This window comes from Pseudophryne corroboree, chromosome 6 (genome assembly GCF_028390025.1).
Source record: "Pseudophryne corroboree isolate aPseCor3 chromosome 6, aPseCor3.hap2, whole genome shotgun sequence".
In the NCBI taxonomy this organism is placed as follows: domain Eukaryota; kingdom Metazoa; phylum Chordata; class Amphibia; order Anura; family Myobatrachidae; genus Pseudophryne; species Pseudophryne corroboree.
In genome coordinates this window covers 227259451-227275982 of record NC_086449.1, presented here as the reverse complement: position 1 = coordinate 227275982, position 16532 = coordinate 227259451, and the positions used below count along the sequence as shown (strand labels likewise).

At 43.0% G+C, this 16532-nt stretch overlaps 1 protein-coding gene across 6 annotated transcripts in view; it reads left to right on the top strand.

The window, feature by feature from the left end:
* The first annotated feature begins 453 nt into the window (after nt 1-453).
* KLHL25 (kelch like family member 25) overlaps nt 454-16532 on the top strand; it is a 45030-nt gene continuing 28951 nt past the window's right edge. For 2 of the 6 annotated variants that reach the window (XM_063925752.1, XM_063925747.1), the window contains exons 1-4: nt 454-721; nt 1876-1951; nt 5783-5833; nt 8867-8958. The gene's annotated coding sequence lies outside the window, so the exon portion shown is untranslated. Of the gene's footprint in view, nt 722-747; nt 839-1875; nt 1952-5782; nt 5834-8866; nt 8959-16532 lie in introns of those variants that run through there. The other 4 variants (XM_063925749.1, XM_063925748.1, XM_063925750.1 and 1 more) reach the window with 4 other exon arrangements.

Sequence of the window (16532 nt, the reverse complement as noted above, 5' to 3'; positions counted from 1 at the left end):
TCCACTGGGTCAGAGGGGGATTGAGGGAGGCCCTGTCTGTTTCATCTGTATTGGGGATAGCTTACCATAGTATTTACTATTGTGTTAGTTTGTCCTTACTTCTAGAATGTGAAACCCAATCTGTACACAGAAAAATAACATACTAACTTTAGTCAGAAGGAAACCTATCCGTACGTTGTGCACACATGCCCACACCAGTATATTATTGCAATGTTCTGTAACTGAATTAAATTATTAATGTTGGCCCCAGACAGAGATTGGACAACAGTCACAGGATATGTGTAACGACGGCAATAATATAACACTGATAGTTATATACTGATAGTGTGTTACCTATTGTTACATATTCCCCAGTGCCTGTCTGGTGACAGCATCAGACATTTCCCAGAAAGCTGTAGGCTTCATCCCTCTATTTAATAATCCCTCCCAAACTCTGTGTCCTGGGACTGACGAAGCAGCAGCAGCAACTCCCCGAGTGATCCCCATGTTCAACCAACGTTCCATCGCTTCTCTCTTATTGGCGGTCTGAAGAACAGATGCGCCCGCCTACCATTCCTGGCGCTCCGCCATTGGACGCTTCCTCCTGTCACCCACTCCGCCCAGTGTGAGAACTAGTTTGCTTTGCTTGCTGGAGCTGAGCACTCTGATAGACTGACTGAAACATTATATGACCTGCCGGCCGGGGGAGGGCTGCTGCTGATGATGATGATGATCGGACATGGTAAGGGACACAGACACATCACGCTGGAATCTCCCTGGGGAGCAGATCACACACAGCAAGAGATAAACAATACTGGCGAATGTCTGCTCTGTTCTACACTCCCTTCCATGCAATACAGTGGGTGGCAACATTGTGTCATCATAGAAGAGTCTAAAGTTAATTTCTTTCTAGTATTACCTTCTGCCCATAACCATGAGTCGGAGAGTCTGTAGTAAACAGGCAGAATGATTCATGTACAGTATTAGCTGGCACGGAGTGGTTTCTATGCTCGGGAGAGGAGATGGTTAGACTGTGCCTAGAACCGGGCTGGCACAGTTGGACTTAATTGTGTTCAGAAGAGTTCTGGCAGAGGAGGGGTTAACTGTGTCCAGGAGATGTATGACAGAGAAGGGTTAACTGTGTCTAGGAGAGGTCTGGTAGAGGAGGGGGTTAACTGTATAGGACAGGTCTGGCAGAGAAGGGGTTAACTGTGTCCAGGAGATGTATGGCAAAGAAGGGGTTAACTGTGTCCATGAGAAGTCTGGTAGAGGAGGGCTTAACTCTTAATTAGTCTGTCAGGAGGGTTAAAGTGATAATAAATATCCTGTGCATACCTTATACTGAATGTGCGTAGCACCAGTGTTTATTGATGTCTTGCTGACCACTATCTTTAGCATCTACTGGAAGATGATGTACAGTATGTGCCCAGATCTGCCCCCTGTCTGATGCCTGCCAGAGGTGGCAGGAAATTTAAAGACCTTCTGCACCTGAAAGATTAAAAAAGGCTGTGCAACCAGACTCTGCTTAATGTGAGGCATTATTTGGGTTACAGTTTTGTCCCTGTCCCACTACCTAGGTCCTCGGTGACTTACTAAACATGTAAAGTTCAAATTTCATGTCCTGGTCAGTCAGGCATGTGATGTGCCAGCTCCATCAATCTGTCAAACACATAGGAGAATTAACTCCTTGTTAAATGAGTTCTGCAACATGCAGTGACAGATATTTGTCTGAAGATCTCCATCCTCCGTTCATAGATTACTTCTAACTCATTCTTCACCTTCATGATAAATACAATAGTAGAATATACATTTCCAGTGGTTTGTACAATGGTTGGTGCAATGTATGTTGAACACTTTTGTTACACTTTGCATTCACAGCCTACATTTATATCTCAGCAGGTTGTCAGAGTTCGAAAACTGTTTTAAAGGCCACAAAAAAGAAATAAATCGGCACGTGAAAAGGTCATAAATGGTATGTTGTGTACTTGTAATGATGCATGAAATCTATTATACATCATCTATTATATATGTATTATTCCATCAATGCATCAGCTTGTGATAAGTACTAGTACGTGACGAAAACTTGCCAAACACTAAGTAGCACTCTTTTCCAAGCCTTATTCATATGTATCTATGTAGATGCTCCTTATTCAATAAGACATTGATACACTGTGACACTGCAGCAGTGCCTGTAAACCAGCTGTACCTTCACATATAAACCTATTTATATTATTGACTGTTCTTTTATCTATGGCAAATATGGCATTTTTGTTTCCCAGGAATAGGTTGCCCATTGTGCGTGTACTGATAATGTTGACTGCTATCAAACCAAGCATACTGTATAGACAGGGCCCATAGGTGTGTAGAACTGCAGACAGGTGAATATCCACTTTTTTGTCCATTACAGGTGACTTGCATCACACTCTGCTCCAGTCTCTATAGCTGTGGGAGATATTTAATTGTGCGCTGATTTTTTAAAAACCCTGCGGCATGGTATTTTTCCCTCAGTCGCTGGAGTTTTCCTATTTAATTAAAGGTGAGAAAATGATCCGCTGTGATTTCCATAGAAATCATTGCATCATTTTTTTTTTAGCAACCGCAGGGCAAGTAAGATTTTTTCTAAATTTTTTATATTTATAATAAATTATCAGGACTTGCTCTTCAACCCTTGCAGCACAACACCTACCCCCCCCCCTTCCCCCCCCCCCCCCCCCCCCCCAATGACTAATTAAGCGATTGGAAGTTTCCAATAAGCTTAATTAGTCATAAAATACCCTCCTTCTGTAGGGGTGTCTTCCTTCGGATCACGAGAAACTGGTCTTCTGCCGCAGCGGTGTGTGTAAGTCTGTGTGCGAGGCCTCTGTGACCCCTGTCAGATGTGTGACCCCAGCTGTGTGTGCAACTCTGCGTGTGTGTCCGGAAGAGCAGTAGGGAGAACTACATATCCCAGTAGCCACCTCCCCTCCCTGCATCCTACTTCGCAGTGAAAAAAAAGATGACCGGGATCTGTGAAGACCACCGGACCGGCTGGAACACACAGGTAAGTATCCAGCCTTTTTCCTCCAGCCCTGCGTGATTTTGGCCACAAGAAAAGCCCCAGAATATGCCCCTATGAGTATTACGTATGCTAAGTCAATTCAGCATTTTCCGTTTGGTAAGTGCCAATTTAGGTTTAAGCTTGGTCATGCCCCTCCCAAATGTAATATCTCTGTACATTTAAATCCACCCACCTGCCATGCAACATGGTTTTAACAGGGTGCACAGTTACCTGATATTTGTGTAAAAAAACCCGCCAAAATTCAACATGTTGGAAATCCTCCATTCGACGATCCTGACCCGAAAATGATGGGAATGGAGAGTGGGATTTTTAACATGTTGTATTTTGTTGATCTTCAGAGATTGCCGAGTCAGATCAGGGAATCGCCAGATTAGTGTATGGGCCCCTTTAGTGTTTGTGTAGCTCCCAGCGCAGACTCAGGCCTTATGAGTGTAAATGTAAAACCTATAAATTTGTCTCTTGGTTAAATAACCCTGAGAGAGTACTTCACCATCTACACACATCCAGTTATTTAAGTTATCACATTTTATAGTACATTGGGGCTAATTCAGACCTGACCGCTGCTGTGCGTTTTCGCACAGTGGGCGATCAGGTCTGAACTGCGCATGTGACGCAGTTCAGACCTGCTATCGGCATCACAGCCTGCTATCGGCATCACAGCCCAGCGATCGACTCCTGATTTGGCAGCCGTTTTGGGGGCGCTGTCCGGGCAACGCAGGCGTGCCCGGACCGTGGGGGGGGGGGGGGGGGGGGGGCACGGCGGCTGCATGACGACACACGTAGCCACTGCGACCTGGGATGCCACAAGTAGCTCTCTGCCAGCGCACAGGAGCTGTGCAGGTAGGGCGCTACTTGTCAAGTGCAAAAGCATTGCCGCTGTGCAATGCTTTTGTACTGGGGGGGCTGACAAGCGGGACTAGCCCTGTGCTGGGCGTCCCCCCGCATGTCAAAGTAAATGATTGTAGATGTGCTAAATTTAGCACATCTATTATCAACTCTGATTTACCCCCATTGTTTTTTTTCTTCTTCATTTTTGGTAATGCAAGATCCAAAGTGATAAATTGTGGTGCTTCTTCCTGTGCTCTATAAAATAATTGATTCATTTGTTCAATGCAAATATAGACTTTTGGGGAAAAAAAGATCAATAGACACACAGGTCACTCTGATTTTGTTCTTTGAAGCTTTGTTTTTTGAGAGTACACCAGTGGTGCAAGTGGGCGGGTACAGGTGGGTACAGCGTACCCATAAGAATTTAGCCGAGGGTACGCCGTACCCACCGCCGTCGGGCCGCCGCTCCCTCCCTCCCTTGCTGCTCGCTGCTGCGATTGGAGAAGAGCGCAGCGTGCGCCTCTCCTGCCCCTCAGTGTCTACCTTCAATTCAGCGCCGGCCCGGATCGGCGCTGAATTAAAGGTAGACACCCGCACCAAAGACTGAGGGGCAGGACAGCAGCAGCGGTGAACAGCAGGGGACGGGGGGGCATGTGTACCTGGTACTGGGGGCATATCTGGCACTGGGGGGGCATGTGTACCTGGCACTGGGGGGACATGTGAATCTGGCACTGGAGGGACATGTGTATCTGGCACTGCGGGGACATGTGTATCTGGCACTGGGGGCATATCTGGCACTGGGAGCATATCTGGCACTGGGGGGGGGCATTTCAGTATCTAGCACTGGGGGGACATGTGTATCTGGAACTGGGGGCATATCTGGCACTGTGGGGGCATTCTGTATCTGGCACTGAGGGCATATCTGGCACTGGGGGGACATGTGTATCTGGCACTGGGGGCAATGTATATCTGACACAGTGGGGACATTTGTGTATCTGGCACTGTGGGGCAATATATATCTGGCACTCTGGGGGGCATTTGTGTATCTGGCACTGTGGGGCAATGTGTATCTGACACTGTGAGGCAATACATATCTGGCACTCTGGGGGGCATTTGTGTATCTGGCACTGTGGGGCAATGTGTATTTGGCACTGTGAGGCAATGTATATCTGGCACTCTGGGGGCATTTGTGTATCTGGCACTCTGGGGGCATTTGTGTATCTGGCACTGTAAGGCAATGTATATCTGGCACTCTGGGGGCAATTGTGTATCTGGCACAGTGAGGCAATGTGTATCTGGCAATGTACTGTATATCTAGCACTGTGGGGCAATGTATATCAGGCATTGTGGGGCAACGTGTATCTGGCACTATTGGGGTCATATGTGTATCTGCCCCTCCTCCCATATGTGTATCATGCCCCTATTTTCATTGGCCACGCCCCATGTGGCATTTGGCCACACCCATTTTTGGGGGCATGCGCGCGCACACAGTACCTGTAAGACATTTTTTCTACTTGCACCACTGGAGTACACGAATGTGCACCCCCATCCACTGTGTTTTGTAGCGATTTCCATCCTCCTTGTCCAATCGGTCTAAACACTTGTATTGTGACACCCCTAGAGTCCAGTAAGTGAGTCCATCTAAATGTAGTAATCACAGAACTAATTGTTCTGGTAGAAGTACTTCATTTTTCTTCCCCTTTTATATTGTGTTCTCTGGGCAGACAGACACATTGATTTCTATCATGGAAGATACTAAATATAAAATTAAGCATGAACATGATCCAGATTAAAACAAATGAAGAGCGAAATCTAATATTCATGTGATGGCCATTGTCCCTGGGGTTCTTGTGAATGGTCTTTCAAATCTTCTGTTCCTTCCTGCAATACAATCGTCAATTCTTATTTCGCCCCTAGCTATCGCAGCGGCCGTGTGTTGAAGACAGAAGGTGGCTGTTACGGAGTGAGGTGAGGGCATATACAATTTCTTTGTGTCACAGGAGACACCGATAGAATACCTGTATTCAATAATGCTAATTGCAATTCAACCATAACATTAGCACACATCTTACATGTGAACCTGAGACGTGGTTTATTAGGCTTGGCCAGATTTAACTGTTTCACGTAATCCGTTTCTGTCCAACGTCAATATAGAGAAAAATTAGGAATTTTTGCTACTTATTAAGCTGCTAATATAGACAATAGGCTGAATTCAATTGGAATCGAGGGGTTGTATCTCCAGGATGAGTGTCCGGAGCTATTCAATTGTCCTGGTGTTATGCGGTACATTTATTCAGTTTATTGCGACGGAGCCCTGGGCATGAGTCGCGGAAAGCTGCATTTTTTCTACTTAAGTGTCAGGCGCGGTGCAGTCAGTTGTATAGCTGTGCATACTCATCCTGGGAGCTACAGTGCTTCGCATTTAATTGAAGTCCCCTAAGTAATCTATGACTTCATGGTGAAATTGGACATAATCAAAATTCATAGATTATAAACAAATGTGGGTATAAAAAATCTGAATTATCAATAAGACATTTTACCTGTGTGAGAATGCAGTATAAATATTGAACAGGTTTATTACGTACCTATGCTTGATTAAAGACCATTGGCCAGGTGTAATGACACCCAAGATCGCTGGAGGTGCGAGATACCATAAGATCTCGGATATTTTTTTAAAGGAGCAATCACTTACAAGGCAAAACCATGCCTTGTAAGTGATTACCCCTTTGAAAAAACATCTGAGTTCGTCCGGCATCTCGCACCTCCGGCGATCTCGGGTGTCATTACATCTGGCCCCATGTCTTAAAGTTGCATGATGCAAGCAGGAGGAATGGTTTATGGGGGTAATTCAAAAAAATCGGAGCAGCAAATTTGTTAGCAGTTGGGCAAAACCATGTGCACTGCAGGGGTGCAGATATAACATGTGCAGAGAGAGTTAGATTTGGGTGGGTTATATTGTTTCTGTGCAGGGTAAATACTGGCTGCTTTATTTTGACACTGTAATTTAGATTTCAGTGTGAACACACCCCACCCAAATCTAACTCTCTCTGCACATGTTATATCTGCCTCCCCCTGCAGTGCACATGGGTTTGCCGCTGTTTGACTGATAGGAAGACAGCGTTTCTGGGCAGAAACCTGCCGTTTTCTGGGTGTATCTAAAAAAACGCAGGTGTTCCCAGGCGTTTTGAAGTAGGGCCTCTGACGTCAGCGATGACCACTTCCAGCCTCTTGTGTCGCAAGTATTGTGAATGTCCTTGCCTGGCGCAGATGGAAAAATCATGGATGTTCCGGTAATTTCATATGGTTTGGCGATCAGCTCGCATATTGCAATGCATTTGCAATTTCTGCAATGGGCGTTTTTTCTCTATTTCGAAACTTTTTGATCACAGCAACTGCTTTTTAGCAGAGACTGCAATCCTGGTAAATGAGGTTCACAGAAAAGACAAATAGGGAGGGTGGAAGGGTGAAGCAGATCAGAGAGGTACTAAATCTGCCAAGCATCTGCCAAGATGGAGCCATGCTAATCGTTGCTCCATCTGTGACTGAGTGCGCCCTGCAAGACGGTCTCCTCTGCATGAATGGGAAGCGCGTGCATCTTATATGTGCATACGTCCCATTCAAAGTGAATGGGAGCATCTCTGCACTCAGCTGTGTGCCTAGACGCAGGCATGCCCAGACACGGCAGGCGCCCCTGCCTGCGATGTGTGGCTTCATCTATAAGACCCCACAAACTCTTCCCCTAACAATCCTATAGGACAGAAGAAACCCACAACTACACTCTCAATCTAAAAGGGTAAACAATTCCAACATATTAAGGAGGCACAGAGACACCTCATGGTCTAATGTCATTCAAGTTTATTTCAATTCAAAACTTTAAATCCAATTGAGATGTCTCTGAGTGTACTTTGTATGTTTTAATATGTTTAGTCTATCTATATATATTCAAATGTAATAGGAATAATAAGCAGTAAAAAAAAACTGGCTTTATGGAAAGATTTAAAATAAATCATAGCAAAGCCTAATAAATTGGAATCGTTAGAAACCATTAAAACATGGTTGATCAAGGTTTCTAATACATAGCAATGGTTCACAGTATTAATATAATAAACAGGATTTATTTGTTTTTTTACATTGAAACAGGTTTAATTTAAAAAGAAAAAAAACAGTTTAAACCAAAACAACCGTTTTGTGGGTTGTTTGTTTTCGTGTTTTTTTTAGCCCATTTTGTTTTTATGCACACCAAAAAAACACACAATGAAAACCCTGAGTCGACTTTTTGACCTGTCGACATTTTAAATGTCAGTATTTTGACCATGTCGGGATTTTGTCTGTCGGTCAATTGTTGTCGGGATTTTGATTGCAGGTATTTCCTACTAAATCCATTACTAGAGAATAAATCTCTGTACAGGATGTATTTAGGCTGGTTAGTTGTGGCATAAAACATCAGTACATGTAAATAACACAAGTGCCACAGAATATCACTGTCTTTATCTACAGATGAGAATTACATTCCCTACTCTAGACTCAGTAGGTTCTATGTTACAGATGGCGTGACTGTTACAATATTGTATGTGTGCAATATAAGTTTATGTCCATTGTGAACAGTTGGAGTCTTTTGGCCGAGTCTCCCCATGGCTGTTTACACTAGGTACAATTTGTAGCAATAAGCAGATTCTGTTTAGTTCGGCCCTCAGTGGAACGTCAGGAATGTGCTGCTGTATGGGACAGAGAGAGAGAATGTTCTGCATTTCATACATCCTTTATATCACAGCCTCCAGTATCCATCTTTTTGTGTGGTGTGTTCTTTTCTTACTTCTGGTACTTTTTCTCCCAAAGACATCTTAAAACCACGCCTTTAAAGAATAAAAACATGCTTCTGTCCTATAACTTAGATCTTGACTCTCAGATGTAAGGCATTGATTCTACTGAAATATTTCGGTGTGCTAACTTATAAATAATACTCAGTTAATAGTTTTTCTTTTTTGCTTTTCATTTACATAGTGGGTGTAGAGTCGAATCAGATGGTGTAATAAAAATATGTGCTTGCAAAACAGGATTTGCCCACTGTGGAACCCTTGGCAAAACTAGTGTAGGTAAGTAAAACTATTTTTCTAGGGAATTTCATTTTGGGGTTTTAGTGACCTAGGGAGAAATGTATTAAACCTTAGCACAAGCAGAGAGGTTGCCCAATTATTTTCTAGAAGCTGATTGGTTACTATGGACAATTTTCCACTTGTCCTCTTTAGAAAGTTTGATACATCTCCCCCATTATGCTTTACTAGAAACTGACTACATAATAGCACTTCACTATTTCTGCATGTTTGATGAAATTCCAGTTTCATTTCTTATTGTGTTTGACACCTATGTGCAGAGTCTGCCCTGGACAAGAGCGAAAACACTTTCTCTTGCAGCAAGGCTGGTGGGTCCATAGGGTTGCCGGTTGGGGCTTGAGCTGGCTCTTAAACTAAAACTGTAGCATTAAAACATGTGCTCTGCCCCCTGCAACCCCAGAATTCCAGTCTACTTTAGGTGCCTACAAAGTAGATCAACGGGATCCAACAGATATTGGAGACACTTTTCATGCATATGGGAAAGTATATTGGTGCCGTTAAACCTCTGAAAACTGCGGGGGTGTGGCCACGGCGGCAAAGGACTAGGCAGCGGGACCGAGGAGCTCCCTGGATAATTAATCCTGCATCAATCCTGGGGCTCTGTTTGTGGTCTCCTCTGGACTCATCTCCTGCCTGGAGGTACTGGGGAGGCGGCGGGCACCGTTGTGGATCCGTGCGAGCGCTCCCGGCTCGCGTCGGCGGCCGCCCGGACTCCGGGCCTAGGCCGCAGTTCAGTCCCCGGCCTCGATTTTGGAGCTCCGCCAGGCGCGTGCGCACACGCGATCGAGCGCCCGGGGCGGTCACGGCGGCCAGCGACACCGGAGAAGAGCGGCACCCCACTCCTGCACCCCCAGGGCTCCACATATAAATTACCCTGCTCCCCTGAAGGCTGGTGCAGGGAGGGAAGAGGGAGAAATCTGTGTGCTGGGCGGCCATTTTACCTGCAGCTCCCTGTATTACTACTCACAGCAAGGTGCAGTGTGGATGAAGACTGTACTGGGCTAGAGGATTGGATCTTGTCCCAGCTGCCCTGCCAATTGCTTATATTGTTGGAGTATCACACACTGGACATATTTATTTATACCATTGGACTCCCCTGGTCCCCCTTCTCCCTTCACTATAACAGCTGGCTATCCCAGTGCCTGGCGTGCTGCTGATACTGCATTTACCGCCCACTGTTATACTTTTTGACACTGAATATTGGGACTCTCAATATTGCTGGGCCTTAACACGATGGTGAGGGGCGGCCAGAGTGCGGCCGCGGCTAAACTGGAGAAGTTTGCTCGACAATCTGCATCCCAGTCGACGCAGTCATCTCCTAAGCTCTCCCCCCCTGCCAGAATGAATCCATCGGCTGGGACCTACTCGGGGGCGAACGCACAGCCATCTGCTCCTTCCATCCAGCAGGTCCTGGAGGCCATAGCGGCCAGTGAACAACGTCTGTCGGACAAGATGGAGAAGGTGCAGTGTGATCTATCACTGCTGCGACAGGACGTCCAGCGAGTACGGGAGAGGGTGGGCGAAACTGAGACAAGGGTCTCCAACCTGGAAGACCTCAGCGGTCCTCTACAACGATCGGTGTCTGCAGTCACACAACAAGTCACAACGTTGCAAACCAAACTCCTGGACATGGAGGGCAGACTCCGCAGAAATAATGTGAGGTTCGTAGACCTCCCCGAAAAGGAAGAGGGGGCACATCCCGAAGATTTCTTGGAATCCTGGCTAAAAGAGGCATACGGTGCTGAATCCTTTACCTCTCAGTTTGCAGTGGAGCGGGCTCACCGCGTGCCCTTCCGGCCTTTACCCCCAGGCGCCCCACCACGAACTTTTTTATAGCAAAATTCCTGCACTACAAGGATCGGGACTCAGTCCTGCGCCTGGGACGCGTGAAGGGCCCCCTGATCCAGAATGGAATCCGGGTGTCGGCATTTCCGGACTTTGCAGCAGACGTTCAAAAAGACCGAGCCCAGTTTCTTCCCATAAAGCGACGCCTTCGTGACCTGAACCTGCCCTACTCGATGCTGTTTCCCTCCAGGTTGCGTGTGGTGGCGGACGGGGAGACCAAATTCTTCAGCTCGCCCAGGGAAGCGGCTTCCTGGTTGGACAGATATGCTCCGGGGGCCCGCCAGCTGGCTCCAGACTGACATCGGGTCGCCCTCCTCTATGGGCCTACATTCCGCAAGTATAAGTCCAGGGAGCTTCCTCTCGTTTAGTGGTTCTGGACTTTGCTGAGTAGTGTTATAAACGTATAAACGCATAAAGGTCTAGGTATTTGGGTTGTTTTGATCTGTACGCCTAGTACAGTGTTGCCGTAGGCTTTGGGATCTCCAGGGCTAGAGTTCGGTTAGGGATATGGGTATGCCACAGTTCGGGGAGGTATACGGGGTGACCAAAAAAATGAGAAAGCGCTATTCACATTTGATGTGGATTTTATTTATCCTTAAAAATCAATTTTCACTAAAAAGCACATAGTATATATTCAATTTAAATGCCGGCCGGCAATGCACAAACAGTAAATATAAAAATATTACAATAAACTCAGTAATAATAATCTAGATATGTCCTTTCACCTATATATTATAAGTTCAGTGACTCTGACTTACAATCTGTCTATATTATGACAGAGATTCACATGCATACAATGTATCCACCTTAAAAGCTTCTCATGTTAATATGTTGTTACTATTATAGCCAGGCAATTGCTGGACTTGTGCCTCTGTAACAGTATTAAACCATGCTGGTATCCATGAATCCCAGGTTGATGAAGTGCATGTATTTCACAGTGGATTTTTGTGGTAAATTTGTTTAGAGATGTTAATTACAGTTCATGAATAAAGTTAATACATGTATGATGATTTTGCCACTGTGTGAATAATATTAAATGAAAGTACCGTACAGATGCCTCGTTCAAACGCACTGATTAAATTGCTGCTCCTGGCTGGTGTTCCGCAATTGCCTTTAATTGGAGTTGAACGGCTTTTATCCGCGGTGTGTTCTCTTTTTCCTCCCGGCCGGTAAAGGCTATCCCCGGCCTTATCCGGAGTCCGAGAACGGGTGATGTTAAGGGTTTCTGCTCTCCACAAGGACTGTGCTCAGTTTTTCCTCCCGGCCGGTAAGCACTCCCCTCGGCCTTATCCGGAGTCCGTGAGCGGATGGTGGTGAAAGTTTCTCCTCTCCACAAGGACTGTGCTCAGCTGGCTGGCTGGTGAACTCGGTCTACAATGCAATGTGACCGGAGATGCTGACATACGCGTTTCTCCGCCTACTTGCAGGTATCGGCGGCTTCCTCAGTGTCATGAAATTTCTCCTCTGACTACTCCTTTTTAAATAGCCATTCAATTAATCAATCCATGTGCATTCAATTAACTAATCATTCCCTCTCTCTGCAGGCACAAGTCTCTATTCTGATATCATTTATTATTCCATTATATATTGCCTAGGAAACAATTTACATATACATATATAATACAAATAAAAAAATATATAAAAATATATATATATATATATTGTGCAATTTGCATGCCTAAAGAAATCCACTGATCAAAAAAAAGAATGAAATAAGATAAAATAAAATAAATGGATCTTTCTTTTATAGTGCCAATACGACATATGTTAATGTATATCTATAATAATTGCATTTATTTGCATTTTTATTTTCTTTTTTTATTTTTTTATTTTATATAATTATATTTATTTATTTATTTATATATAAGAGTATCTCTAATCATCATAATTTAATTGTCAAAGAAAGCGGGACACGCAAATCTCTGTTATGGAACTCCACTATATTCTTTTATGGCCATTATTAATATTTATAAACCATTTCTATTTTTTATCTTGCTACCTAGTATGGTGGATAGTATATATCAATCATAATCTCATATATTTATATAAGTGTAATCTGCTAAATACATAGCATTTTAGTATGACCTAAAATGTCTACCTGTGTCTGTTTCCCTAATAGATGTGACCAGGTATATATACACATACATATATATATACACACATGTGGTATACGCATTCAATGTATATCCCTATTATTAGATCCCTATTTAACTCAGCATAATGTGTCAATGGGTATGTATACAGTTATTCAATGGACAGTTTCTTAATCCTCTCTACACTCCATTTAATTCTACTGTGTCATTCAGGCCTGAGGGTACCATGGTGTCTAACAGAAAGATCCAATAAGCTTCGCGCCTGCGGAGCCTATTGAAACGATCCCCCCCTCTACTTGTTGTTTTAATGTGTTCAATACCTATCATGGTCATATTCTCCCATTTGGCCTTTTGACACTGTATCACATGGTCTGACAGGGGATGTTTCGCTCCCCTAATTATATTTCTCCTGTGCTCCATGTATCTGACATGCAGGGTTCTCGTAGTGCGCCCCACATATTGTTTTCCACATTGACAGGAAATTAAGTATATAATAAATGTGGATGTGCAGTTAATAAAATCTTTTATCGGATATATTTCCCCTGTTGTGTGGGATTTATAATTCACACTTTTTTTGGGTATATTAATACAGGACTGACAGTTCCCTTTGCCACACCTGTGATATCCTATTGGTCGTACAGGAAGCCATGTATTCTGTATTTTAGAAATGAGTTTCTTTTCCTTAACAAAATGACTGGGTACTAATTTTTTGCATAGGTTATCAGCCTTCCTGAAGATCATAGAGCCTTTTGGATTTATAAGTGGCTTTAATACATCATCCAAGAGTAACAATGAAGTATTTTTCCTTATTACTTGGCTGATTTTGTATGCACAACTGTTATATTGTGTAATGAATGACATACTTTTGTCGTTCTTATTAATACCTGAAGCATATCCTTTTTCTTTCTTATTCTTAGGTATAAGTAATTGCTCTCTTTGCATTTTCTCAACTTCTATATATGCTTTTTCTAATAGGTCTTGAGGATATCCTTGTTCAGAAAATGATTCCATAAGTATGTTAGCTTGCATTTTAAAGGTAGTGATCGAGGTGCAATTGCGTCTTAGACGTACAAATTGGCCCCTGGGGATATTATCCTTCCAACACTGTTTGTGGGAACTTTTATAATTCAAATATTTATTATGATCTACTTCTTTAATAAATGTTCTTGTGACCAATTTTTCTTGCTCAATTATTAGCTCTATATCAAGAAAATTGATATTACTCTTACTATAATTGAACGTGAATTTTAGTCCGTATTCATTATTATTTAGACTATTCGTGAACAAGTGAAGTGAATCTAATGTGCCACCCCAAACGATAAACAAATCATCTATATACCGGCCATAGTAGATCAGATCCGCCCCGAGCTCACTCCCCCACACATGCTCCTCCTCAAACATGCCCATGTATAGGTTCGCGAGACTCGGAGCGAATCTGGCCCCCATGGCCGCACCCCGTGTCTGTAAATAATATTGAGTGTCAAACATAAAGTAATTATGTGATAAAATAAATTTAATTGCTCTTAGAACAAAGGCACGTAGAGAGTCCGCGAGATCTCCTTGTTTTAAATAATGATCAACTGCAGATATTCCTTTATCATGTGGTATGTTCGAGTATAATGCCTCGACATCACATGTTAGTAAATAATAATTATTTTTCCACACTATTGTATTAATAATATTTAAGAAATGTTGAGTATCTTTTATGTGTGATCTCAGACTCTCTACGTGTCCCTGCAAATAATGATCAACAAAAAAGGACAAATTGTTGGTAAGTGAACCCACTCCCGAAATTATTGGTCGACCAGGTGGATTAATGAGTGTCTTGTGAATTTTGGGTAAAACATAAAACGTGGGTGTGATAGGGTGTGCACAAAATAAAAAGTTTTGGGTTTCTCTTGATATAGAGCCTTCCTCATAAGCAGAGTCTAATAGTTCCTTAAGTTGTTTTTGGAACAGGACGGTGGGGTTTAAACCTATATTACGATAGAAGTGTTCATCTCGTAATTGTCTATAGCACTCTGAGGTATAATCCTCCGTATTTAAAATTACAACCCCACCGCCCTTGTCTGCAGATTTTATTATAATAGTTGTATCCCTTTGTATTGTTTTTAGGGCCTTTCGTTCCCCAGGGGTCAAATTATCCCAGTGTTTGCACTCCTCCGATTTTTCACATATGTCCCTAAAATTGGCTAGTGTGGCCTTATAAAAGCTGTCTACATATGGCCCCTTATAGGCTAAAGGGTAAAAGTCTGTTTTCTTTTTAAATAAATGATTCTTTGCATCATAAATGGGAATATTACTCTCTATTTTAGGTATCTCTGTGGCTCCTTCCTGTTCCAGACATTCGAGAATCTCCAATGCATTAAAATCATCCTCATCTAATATTATAGGTATTTCATCACATTTGTTCTTTTTTAAAGCTTTAAGAGCAAAATACCTTTTCCTGCTTAATGTGCGGATATAACGATTTAGATCCACAAATAGCTGGAAGAGGTTAGGTTTAGCCACAGGAGCATAATTTAATCCCTTTTCAAGCAAGTTTTTCTCCTCCTCTGTTAGTGCTCTCTTGGATAAATTGAAAATACCTTTCCTAGTTCCCTGATGTATTACTTTCTGCGAGGCGTTTTGAATCTGTTTCCGTCTCCCTCCTCCTCTACATCCTCTACTTCTTTGTTTCTTCCTCTCTTCATGTGATATTTGTTTGTGTGCCACGTGTTGAGTCCCCTGCGCCTGTCTAAAAAATGATTATGATTGACAGGTGTGGATTCCTGTTCCTCCTCAGTTTCAGATGGTCTCATTGTTCTATTGTCAGATCTGTGATTTCTATCATCATCTAGCACCTGGTATCTATTTCTGTGTGTGAATTCTACTCTCCGATTTTGCATTTGCATGCGTGGGTTCCTCCCCCTATTTTCATATTGGTTTGCCCATTGTCGTGATGTATTTTGACCTCTATAGGGTTGTCTTTTCTTATATCCTGCATTAGGTGTAGCCTGATAGGAATTATAATTATAGGATGAATATGCCTTTCTATAATCACGGGATATACCTTTCTCATAGTCTGTGACATCCCTTTCCATTTTGTGATCTTTTCTATCCACTAGTGATTGTTCAAATTCTAATAATTTTTTATTGACTTTAAAGTCTCTCTCTTTAAATTCTTCTAATTTTTCATAATCTTTTAAGGAAGAATGAATTTTTTCTATTTCTATTTGGAGTTCTTTAACTTTCTGTTCTCTATATCTAATGAGTAACTGCATCAAATGCCTAGAACAATTGTCCAGTGTGGTGTTCCATTCATCAGTGAAGGTCTTATCCTCCCTGAAGGTGGATTCCTTCAGGATTCTAAGACCCCTAGGTATGAGACCCCCATCTAGGTATTTTTGTAAAGATACTTGGTCCCACCAGTGCTTGGTTTCAGAAATGCAAAGGTTTTCCAATTTATTGAACCAACCATGCATCTCTGCAACCGCCCCGGTGCTCTTTTCCATATCAACAGTACTATTACCCCTTAGGTATAGGTCTCTCCTCTCAAGTCTATTGGCAATACACGTTAATTGTGTCATGTTAACTAAGCAAATACAATTATGTTCTTTTAAAACAAGATTTAAAAAA